This window comes from Callithrix jacchus, chromosome 6 (genome assembly GCF_049354715.1).
Source record: "Callithrix jacchus isolate 240 chromosome 6, calJac240_pri, whole genome shotgun sequence".
NCBI classification, from domain to species: domain Eukaryota; kingdom Metazoa; phylum Chordata; class Mammalia; order Primates; family Cebidae; genus Callithrix; species Callithrix jacchus.
Window position 1 is genome coordinate 140,575,430 of NC_133507.1, and position 11,946 is coordinate 140,587,375.

General features: G+C 47.1%; 1 pseudogene; it reads left to right on the forward strand.

Annotated features, from left to right (window-relative positions):
* The first annotated feature begins 3,600 nt into the window (after positions 1 to 3,600).
* Positions 3,601 to 4,946, forward strand: LOC100394496 (tubulin beta-2 chain-like; annotated as a pseudogene).
* Positions 4,947 to 11,946: the final 7,000 nt, after the last annotated feature.

An 11,946-nucleotide genomic window follows, 5' to 3' on the forward strand; every position in this document is an offset into this window, starting at 1 on the left:
ATTTGGCAAAAGACATAAACTTACAGATTCAAGAAACTGGGAAAACTCCGAACAGAATAAACCCAGCGAAACTTGTGCCAAGGCAAATTATAGTCAAACTTCTGAAAACTAAAGACAAAGTAAAAATATTGTTGTTTTAAACCTTTCTCTTACCTTAAGATTTCTTTTTCTCTTTTTGGTTGTTTTTAAGAAAAAAATCTTGGCCAGACACTGTGGCTCACACCTAAAATCCCAGCACTTTGGGAGACTGATGTGGATGGATCACGAGGTCAGGAGATTGAGACACCTGGCCAACATGGTGAAACCTCATCTCTACTAAAACACAAAAAATTAGCTGGGCATGGTGGCAGGTGCCTGTAATCCCAGCTACTTGGGAGGCTGAGGCAGGAGAATTGCTTGAACCCGGGAGGTGGAAGTTGCAGCAGTGAGCTGAGACTGTACCACTGCACTGCAGCCTGGCAGCAGAGCAAGACTCCGTCTCAAAAAAAAAAAAAAAAAAAATCTTGAAAACAATAAAACAGAAAGGACAACTTGCCTATAGGAGAAAAATAGTTTGAATGACAACAGATTTCTCCCCAGATATCATGAAAACAAGAAGGAAGTGGCACAACTTTTTTTTTTTTGAGACAGACAGAGTCTTGCTCTGTTGCCAGGCCCCAGGCTGGAGTGCAGTGGTGCCATCTCGGCTCACTGCAACCTCTGCCTCCCGGGTTCAAGCAATTCTCCCACCTCAGCCTTCCAAGTAGCTGGGACTACAGGTGCATGCCACCACACCCAGCTAATTCTGGTATTTTACTAGAGACGGGGTTTTACTACATTGGCCAGAACGGTCTCAATCTCTTGACCTCGTGATCTGCCTGCCTTGGCCTCCCAAAGTGCTGGGATTACAGGTGTGAGCCACTTCACCTGGCTGGCACAGCATTTTTTAAGTGTAGAAAAAAAGTACTGCCAACTCAGAATTCCACATTCAGTGAAAAAAATTTTTTTTCAGGAATGAATGAAAAACCAAGATTTTCAGAAAAAGGAAAACTAAGAGAATTTGTCACCAGCAGATCTACCCTAAAAGAACAGATAAAGGAAGTTCCCGAAACAGGAAGGTAAAGGCATGTAGAGGAAGGTAATGCTTCTACATCTCATCTGTAGTGGTACAATGCTAACCAGTAGACAGTGATAATTTATGTCTATAATACCTAAAGCAGCTACTAAAAACAGCATAAAGATATATACTCCAAAACACTACAGATAAACCGAAATGGATTTCCAAATAAATGTTCCAGTAACCCCTTTTCACAAGACGGTGCCGAAAGTGAGGAAGAAAGCTCCTGCTCCTCCTGAAGCTGAAGCCAGGGTAAAAGCTTTGAAGGCCAAGATGGTGGTGTTGAAAGGTGTCCACAGTCACACACACAAAAAAGATCTGGACGTCACTCCCCTTTCAGTGGCCCAAGACACTGAGACTCAGGAGGCGACCCAAATATCCTCAGGAGAGTGTCCCCAGGAGAAACAAGCTTGACCGCTGTGCTATCCTCATTCCCACTGACCACTGAGTCTGCCATGAAGAAGACAGAAGACAACAACATAGTGTGTTCATTGTGGGTGTTACAGCCAACAAGCACCAGCTCAAACAGGCTGTGAAGAAGCTCTGTGACACATGTGGAGAAGAAGGCATATGTTCACCTGGCTCCTGATGACGATGCTTTGGATGTTGCCAACAAAACTGGGATCATCTAAACTGAGTCCTGCTGGCTAATTCTAAATATAGGTATATCTTATCTTTTCGCCATAAAAATAAAATGTTCCAGTAACCAACAAGGAAAAGAAAACAGAAAGATAAACCAGAGGAAACAAACAAAAACCAAAAAATAAAATGGCCGACTTAAGCTATTAGACATAAATGGTTTAAATGTATCAGTTAAAATACAGAGATTGGTAGAGTAGAGTAAAAAACATGACCAACTCTATGTTGTCCACAAGAAACTCACTTCAAATATAAAAATACGGGCAGATTAAAAGTAAGTGGATGGAAAAAATATATCATGCAAATTCATCAAAAGAAAAGGTAGCACTTGGTTGAGTTTACAGGGAAAAAGAAAGGAAGAGTGGCTATATTAATATCATATAAAGTAGACTTGACAAAAAAAATTCCAGGGACAGAGAGAGATATTGCATAGTAATAAAAGGGTCAATCTTGGCCGGGCCTGGTGGCTCACACCTGTAATCCCAGCACTTTGGGAGGCCAAGGCGGGTGGATCACGAGGTCAAGAGATCGAGACCATCCTGGTCAACATGGTGAAACCCCGTCTCTACTAAAAATACAAAAAATTAGCTGGGCACAGTGGCACGTGCCTGTAATCCCAGCTACTCAGGAGGCTGAGGCGGGAGAATTGCCTGAACCCAGGAGGCGGAGGTTGCAGTGAGCCGAGATCGCGCCATTGCACTCCAGCCTGGGTAACAAGAGCAAAACTCCGTCTCAAAAAATAAATAAATAAATAAAATAAAAGGGTCAATCTTTTATTTACCAAGAAGACATAGTAATTCTAAATGTGCATATACCAAACAGCAGAGCTGCAAAGCATGTGAAGCAAAAACTGATCAAACTGGAAAGAGAAATAGACAAATCTGCGATTTTAGCTGGAAACTCCAACAGCCCTTTATCAACAATTGATAGAAGAAATAGAGAGAAATAGAAGCATATAGAAAAACTGTATCACCAACCAAATGGAGCTAATTAGCACCAATAGAACGTGGGACCCAACAATAGTGAACATACATTCTTTTCAAATGTCTACAAAATATGTATCGGATACACCATATCCTGAGGCATAAGACAAATCTTAACAAATTTAAAAATATTGAAATCATACAAGTAGGTCCTCTGACTGCAATGGAATCAAACTAGGAACTACTAACAGAAAGATAGTAAGAAAAATCTCCAAACGCTTGATAACTAAACAACATACTTCTAAATAATCCATGGGTTAAGACTCAAGGGAAATAAAAACTACATTGAACTGAATTAAAATGAAAATGCAACATATCAAAATCTGCAGGACATGGCTAAAGCATTACTAGGAGGGGAATTTATAGCATGAAATACTTACATTAGAAAAGAGGGATATGGGAAAGACGTTTCTTTAGTAAGGCAGAAAGATATCCAGGACATACTGTTAGGTGGGAAAACTAAGGTGCGGAGCAGTAACAGAGCATGCTACGTTTGTATCAGAAAGTGAGAGCAGACCGCTTCTCCACTGCTGGTGGGCGTGTGAGTTAGTTCAACCATTGTGGAAAACAGTGTGGCTATTCCTCAAAGACCTAAAAACAACTATCATTCAACCCAGCAATCCCGTTACGGGGTATAAACCCAGAGGAATAGAAATTGTTCTACCATAAAGACACATGCATGCATATGTTCATTGCAGCACTATTAACAATAGCAAAGACATAGAATCAACCTAACTGCCCATCAGTGGTAGACTGGATAAAGAAAATGTGCCTCAGCCTGTCGGTTCCCGAGTGCCTTTCAGGTGACCCCACAGTGGGTGTGTGAGGGGAGGATAGACAGACCCACCAGAAGTCAACGGAGCAGTTCGCTGACAAGGCACCATGTGTGAGATCATGCACATCCAGGCTGGCCAGCATGGCAACCAGATTGGCGCCAAGTTTTGAGAGGTCATCAGTGATGAACATGGGATTGGCCCCACTGGCTGTTACCATGGAGACACTGATTTGCAGCTGGAGAGAATCAATGTTTACTACAATGAAGCCACTGGTAACAAATACGTTCCCCGCCTGGGACATCCTCGTGGATCTGGAGCCAGGCATGATGGATTCTGTTAGGTCTGGACCATTCAGCCAGATCTTTGGACCAGACAATTTTGTATTTTGCCAGAGCAGAGCTGGGAATAACTGGGCCAGGGACCACTACGGGCCAGGGACCACTACACAGAGGGAGCTGAGCTGGCAGACTTGGTCCTGGACGTGATGAAGGAGTCAGCTGTGACTGTCTCCAGGGCTTCCAGCTGACCCACTCTCTGGGGGGTGGCACGGGGTCCGGGATGGGCACTCTGATCATCAGCAAGATCTGGGAGGAGTACCCAGACCGCATCATGAACACTTCCAGCATCATGCCCTCACCCGAGGTGTCAGACACAGTGGTGGAGCCCTACAATGCCACCCTTTCTGTCCACCAGCTAGGAAAAACACAGATGAAACCTACTGCATAGACAACGAGGCCCTGTATGACATCTGCTTCTGCACCCTGAAGCTGACCACCCCCATCTACGGGGACCTCCACCACCTGGTGTCGGCCACCATGAGCAGGGTCACCACTTGCCTGCGCTTCCCAGGCCAGCCGAACACAGACCTGTGCAAGCTGGTGGTGAACATGGTGCCCTTCCCACGCCTGCACTTCTTTATGCCAGCTTAGTGCCCCGACCAGCCGGGGCAGCCAGCAGTACCACGCGCTCATGGTGCCTGAGATCACCCAGCAGATGTTTGACCCCAAGAACATGATGGCCGCCTTCGACCCCCACCACGGCCGCTACCTGATGGTGGCTGCCACCTTCCGGGGCCACATGTCCATGAAGGAGGTGGATAAGCAGATGCTCAATGTGCAGAACAAGAACAGCAGCTACTTTGTGGAGTGGATCCCCAACAACATGAAGACGGCCATGTGCGACATCCCGCCTGGTGGCCTGAAGATGTCGGCCACCTTCTTCGGCAGGAGCGCAGCCATCCAGGAGCTGTTCAAGCACATCTCAGAGCAGTTCACGGCCATGTTCCGGCACAAGGCCTTCCTGCACTGGTACACTTTCGAGGGCGTGGAACGGATGGAGTTCACCGAGGCCGAGAGCAACATGAACGACCTGGCGTCTGAGTACCAGCAGTACCAGGATGCCATGGCCGACGAACAAGGGGAGTTCAAGGAGGAGGGAGAGGAGGAGGCGTAGATGCCCCAGAGGTGGGTTAGGGAAAGCAGAGGAGGAAGGCGAGGGGGTGGGGGGTTTCCCGGGAGGATACCCTGGCTGTCGAAGGAAAGAAGCATGGTCCACATTAGGTGTGCGCTGGGTCTCTGGTGCTCGTCACTGTGGCCTGTCACTTTTTTTTTTCTTTTTTTGTAATATTATGACATCAATGTAACATTTGAGATATTTCTGAATTACTGTTGTAATGGCTAAAATCACATAAACATTTGTGTTGTAAAAAAAAGAAAATGGGGTAAATACACACCATGAAATACTATGCAGCCATCAAAAAGAAGGATAGCATGTCCTTTTCAGGAACATGGATGGAGCTGGAGGCTATTATCTTTAGCAAACTAATGCAGGAACAGGAAACCAAATACTGCATGTTCTTGCTTATAAGTGGGAGATAAATGATGAGACCACATGGACACAGAGGGGAACAGCACACACTGGGACCTATCAAAGGGTGGAGGGTGGGAGGAGGAAGAGGACTGGGTACTAGACTTAGTATCTGGGTGATGAAATAATCTATACAACAACCCCCCACGATACAAGTTTACCTATGTAACAAACCTGCACTTTACCCTGAACTTAACATACAAGTTAAAGAAAAAAAAAAAAGCCAGTGTGGTGGCACACACCTATAATCTCAGCACTTCAGGAGGCGAGGTGGGCAAATTGTTTGAGCTCAGGAGTTCACGACCAACACTGGAAACATGTCGAAAACCCATCTTTACAAAAAATACAAAAATTAGCTGGGCGTGGTGGTGCGCGTCTGTAGTCCCATCTACTCCAGAGGCTAAGGTGGGAGGATCATTTGAGCCTGGGAGGCAGAGGTTGCAGTGAGCCGAGATCATGCCATTGCACTCCAGCCTGGGTGACAGAGCAAGACGAAAGAAAGAAAGAAAGAAAGAGAGAGAGAGAGAGAGAGAGGGAGGGAGGGAGGGAGGGAGGGAGGGAGGGAGGGAGAGAGAGAGGGAAAGAAAGAAAGAAAGAAAGAAAGAAAGAAAGAAAGAAAGAAAGAAAGAAAGAAAGAAAGGAGGGAGGGAGGGAGGACAGGCAAACAACAACAGAAAAAAAAACAAAGGGCGGGGGGGCAGAAAAGACATTTGTATTTGCTTGATTCTGCTTAAAGAAACACTGAAAGGGCAGGGCGAGGTGGCTCACACCTGTAATCCCAGCACTTAGGGAGGCTGAGGCGGGTGGATCACAAGGTCAAGAGATCGAGACCAACCTGGCCAATGTGGTGAAACCCCATCTCTACTAAAAATATAAAAATTAGCTGGGGGTGGTGGTGCATGCCTGTACTCCCAGACACTTGGAAGGCTAAGGCAGGAGAATCGCTTGAACCTGGGAGGTAGAGGTTGCAGTGAGCCTAGATCGCACCACTGCACTCCAGCCTGGTGACATGTCCAGCAATACTCTGTCTCAAAAAAGAAAGAAAGAAAGAAACGCTGAAAGGATACATGAACAGTAAAAAATAAAAGTGCTTATCCATAGGATCTAGTGGGGGGTGGGTGGGGAGAGGGCTGGAAAGAGTGGAGTGGATGGGGATGACAGTGGGAGCAAAACTTCTCCATCTATTTGGTTATATTGGCATAATTTGTTGAGCTTTATAATCGATTACCCATTTAAAACAACAAAATATTCTCATTAATTTTTTTTAAGCATAAGGAAAATATGGTCCACAATCTCCCACCAGATAATTATTTTCCACCTTTCAAAAGTAATAGTACATTGTTAGAAAGTTCCAAATCCATGTAGAGAGGTGTAAAATTGAAGAGAAAATCTCCACTTTCTCAGAGTCTTAAGGTCACCTCTAACAGTTTCTCGTATTTTCTTCCGGAAAAGCACCCATTTATAGGATTTGTCCTGGATGCGCTGTTCTTGTTTCCTTATGAACACTATGTCTTGACTGTGTCATTACATGTACCAGTTTTTGCTATAATATGTGTTATTATTTATCTATGATGGGCATTCAGGTTGCCTCTAGTTTTTTGAAAAAATTTTGTTTTGCTGTTACCAATAATGCCCTAACAGGCAGTGTTGTTTAAACATTGTGAAATTACAAATTCATTTTGAACTTAGTAGCAAAAATGATGCAGTTGAGTCTTCTGTAAAATTCAAATGATGCCAGATGTCTTTCCCACAGGAGGCATTTTAAAACACTTTTGTAAGCAGAAAGAGAAAGCGGGAAAGTCAGTCTCATATTAAGCTCTACACTGACTCCCCTATCCCCCTCAGCCCCTTCCCCCGCACCCTGGAGTACCCCAGGGAAGGTGGTGCTGGAATGGAATGCTACTCTTTGAATACCAAGGGTTTGGGCTCTAATTGCCACTAGCCCAGAGAGATAAAATGCCTTGCCCCAAACGAGGCCTGGTACCCGGCTCCTTGCTCTGTCCGCAAGCCGAGCTCTTCTGAGCAGCGCTGTCCCTAGGGGATCTCAGTCCGAGGCTCAGGTTCCCTGTCTCATCGTGGCTCTTTTCCGCCCTCCGCTGGAAGGTCTGAAGAATGACTCAAATCTGCTCCCTAAGGTCTGGCGCCCTCTGCTGACTGTGATAATTCATTACAATCCTTAAAAGATCGTCGGACCGGCACTGAACCAATCCCATTCCTCACTGCCATATGGGGAAACTGAGACAGCAAGTGGGGAAGTGATTCGCTCAAAAACTCAAAGTAGACCGGGCGCGGTGGCTCGCGCCTGTAATCCCAGAACTTTGGGAGGCCGAGGCAGGCGGATCCCTTGAGCTCAGAAGTTCGTGACCAGCCTGGGCAACATCGTGAAACTCCATCTCTACAAACAAACAAACAAATAGAATACAACCATCAGCGCGTCTGTAGTCCCAGCTACTCGGGAGGCTGAGGCGGGAGGATGGCTTGGGCCCGGGAGGTGGAGGTTGCAGTGAGCCAGGATTACATCACTGCACTCCAGCCTGAGCGACAGACTCTGTCTCAAACAACGACAACAACCACTCGAAGCAAATCATCTCCTAGGATCAGAATTTGGACCTTCTGACCCTTTTTCCAGCACTGTTTCCAGCACACTATTGTTGGAAGGAATGGAGAAGGCACAGAGATGCCATCCGCTGGGGCGGTATGCCTTTCTCCCTCTTCTAGGAGCTCTCAGAACTCCCAGGAAGCTCCTGGCCTGGAGAAGCAAATGGCTGGGATGCCCATTCCTCCCCTCTGCACATGGATAGTTTTAATAATGCCCTCTGCATAGGCTGTGCGTCCCCAAATGCCGTTATTTCCGAGTCTCACTCTCACCCACGCTGAAGTGCAGTGGTGCAATCTCAGCTCACTGCAACCTCCACCTCCCAGATTCAAGCTTTTCTCCGGTCTCAGCCTCCCGAATTGTTGGGACTACAGGTGCCCGCCACCACACCCAGCCAAATTTTGTTTTTCGAGGTGGAGTTTTGCTCTTGTTTGGCAGGCTGGAGTGCAATGGCATGATCTCAGCTCACTGCAACCTCTGCCTCCCAGGTTCAGGTGATTCTCCTGCCTCAACCTCCTGAGTAGCTGGGATTACAGGTGTGCGCCACCATGTTGGCTAATTTTTACATTTTTAGTAGAGACAGGGTTTCACCATGTTGGCCAGGCTGGTCTTGAACTCCTGACCTCAGGTGATCTGCCTCCCTTCACCTCCCAAAGTGCTGGGATTACAGGCATGAGCCACTGTGCCTGGCCCTATTTTATTTTTTGAGACAGTGCTTCACTCTGTCACCCAGTCTGTATTGCAGTGGTCTGATAGCTCATTACAGCCTTGACCTTCTGGGCCCAAGCAATCCTCTCACCTCAGCCTCCCACGTAGCTGGTACAGAAGCATGCACCACCATACCCAGGTAAATTTTAAATTTTGTTAGAGATGGGGTCTCAAACTTCTGGACTTGAGCCATTTTCCTGCCTCACCCTCCCAAAGTGCTGGGATTACAGGTGAGAGCCACTGTGCCCAGCCAGACTATGATTTTCTTAGTGTTCTTTAAATGGTCTCATTTTAAACCTGAAGTTCCAAGTAAATGTGTCATCCTTACCCTGGGTAATGATGTACAGGTGCACCTGGTTTCCTGAGAATCGTCTTTGAGTGCTCATTATCCTCACCTGGTGTGAGAAGACTTGCTCTTCACCCTGAATTCTTCACTTAAAAAAATAACCATTATTTACCGCTGGGCGCAGTGGCTCACACCTGTAATCCCAGCAGTTTGGGAGGCCGAGGCGGGCAGATCAACTGAGGTCAGGAGTTCAAGATCAGCCTGGCCAACATGGTGAAACTCCGTCTCTACTAAAAATGCAAAAATTAGCTGGGTGTGGTGGTGCATTCCTGTAATTCCAGATACTCAGGAGGCTGAAGCAGGAGAGTTGCTTGAACCTGGGAGGCAGAGGTTGCAGTGAGCTGGGATTGCGCCACTACACTCCAGCCTGGGTGACAGAGCAAGACTCTGACTCAAAACAAAAGAACAAACAAAAACCCAACCCAAAAACCCCACCATTATTCATGAAGGAGAACCTGGAGTTTTCAGTACTGACTTTGCTCGGTGCCTTCATATCACTGTTACATTCTCATACAGCTCTGCAGGGAAGGCATTCTTATCCTCGTGGGAAATCGAGGCACAGGCATGCTAGTTACTTGCCCAAGGCCCCATAGTTTGTAAGTGGCTGAGCTGAAATCCATCACATTCTGTTTCCAAAACCAACTGATACGATCTTGCTTGTCTTTTTTTTTTTTGAGGCGGGGTTTCATCATGTTGGCCAGGATGGTCTCAATCTCTTGACCTCGTGATCCGCCTGCCTCAGCCTCCCAAAGTGCCGGGATTACAGGTGTGAGCCACCGCGCCCAGCCGGATCTTGCTTGTCTTCTAAAATTAAAAGTAAAATGGTGCAAAACTATAGTTAAGAAATCATGGGCCAGGCGTGGTGGCTCACACCTGTAATCCAAGCACTTTGGGACACCAAGGTGAGCGGATCACCTAAGGTCAGGAGTTTGAGACCAGACTGACCAACATGGTGAAACCTCGTCTCTAGAAAAAAAACAAAAATTAGTCAGGCGTGGTGGTGACCTGTAATCCCAGCTACTTGGGAGGCTGAGGCACGAGAATCACTTGAGCCTGGGAGGCAGAAGTTGCAGTGAGCTGAGATCACACCACTGCACTCCAGCCTGGGTGACAGAGTGAGACTTGTCTCAAAAAAAAAAAAGGAGAAAGAAAAAAATCATGATGTGTCAGAGTATGTACCATGGGTGGGTGGGGGGGACTCACTATGCAGAGGGGACAGACCGAGATGGTGGTAGGTAGACATGTGAGTCCAGTGGGTGGACCGTGCTGTGATAGAGGCATGAGCAAGGTGTCATATCTGAATATACAGGAGGTTCCAGGAATGTGTGGGCCGTAAGTTTTGGAGACAGAGGAGTGGGGGTGGAGGGTAGTAGAAGGAGGGGTGGAGAAGAAGGAGCATTAAAGGGTCCTGCCTTTGATGTCATTGCCCCTGCTGGGTACTATGGCTCCCTTTGATCACTCACAGGCCATCTAGTAACATTCTCTTTTTGCTGGGGTGGTTCTGTCTGGGGCCTTGGGTGGGAATGGGGGTTGTGCTGGACCGCTGTGGGATAGGCAAGGAGGGTGTGCTGGGGTTGGGGTGGGGGAGCTATGAGCAGAAGCACAAGCTGGAATGATAATAGCATTCAGTGATAATGATCTTGGCCTCAGTTTCCTCATCTGCCAAACATCCCAGAGTTAACACAGAGTACTGCCCAGGGTCCCCTGCAAGGAAGGACGTGCTGACCGTCTGCAGGAATGTGGTCAACAGATGGTCTCCAGCTGTCAGCTTTCAGGGTCGGCCTCAGCTGCAGAACCCCTTCTCTGCAGGGGCTGCCCACATAGCTGGTGACAGAGAGAGGTGAGGTGCAAAGGCCTGGCCATTTCAATCCAGTAAGGGACACTCTAATGGGCAAACTCCCTCCAGAGCTCAAGACTCCTGGGTTGGCAGGGGTTTGTCTGCCCAATCCTGCTTCCTCCCCTTTCTGCAAACAGGTTTATTCCAAATAAACCTCTTGCACCCCAGTCTCCATCTGAGCATCTACTTTTGAAGAACCCAGCCTGTGATCTACCCCTATTATTATTTTTATTTTTTAAATTTAATTTTATTTTTTTGAGACAGAGTCTATCTCTGTCGCCTAGGCTGGAGTGCAGTGGTGCAGTGGCACAGTCTCAGCTCACCGCAACCTCCACCTCCTATGTTCAAGCGATTCTCCTGCCTCAGGCTCCCAACTAGCTGGGATTACAGGTGCCCGCCACCACGCCCGACAAATTTTTGCATTTTTAGTAGAGATGGAGTTTTGCCATGTTGTCCAGGCTGGTCTTGAACTCCTGACCTCAGGTGATCTGCCCTCCTCGGCCTCCCAAAGTGCTGGGATTACAGGCATGAGCCACCATGCCCGGCCTGATCTACCCCTTTTATATGCCAGGACATAAGAGGCATACGATCAGTTTTGATTAAACAGTTCTGGTTATGAATCCAAAATGGAGAGTGATCTTGTTTGTTGAGACCTACCTTCTGGCCTGCCCTAGGTTCATTTTTGGTGAAGGCATTGCAGGTAGGTAGCTAGGAAGGTCAGTCTGTGGTGTTCAGTGATAGCCTCCCTCCATGATCTGGCCTGCATAGAACTAGGGCAAATAACTGCACAGGCTGAAGGGCAGTCACTGAAAGCCTTTTGAGAGGAGAATGGCAATTGAGAAGATGGAAGGTATTTCAGGCATGGCATCACTTTCATTTAGTGGTTCCACAGACATTTATGAAGCACATATGGACCAGGCCTTGTGCTAGGAGGTAGAAGTGCTTTGGAGAAACCTTGAGGAAGGGCTGGGCACAGTGGCTCATGCCTGTAATCCTAGCACTTTGGGAGGCTGAGGCAAGTAGGTCACCTGAGGTCAGGAGTTTGAGACCAGCCTGACCAACCCATCTGTACTAAAAAAAAAAACAAAATTAGCCAGGC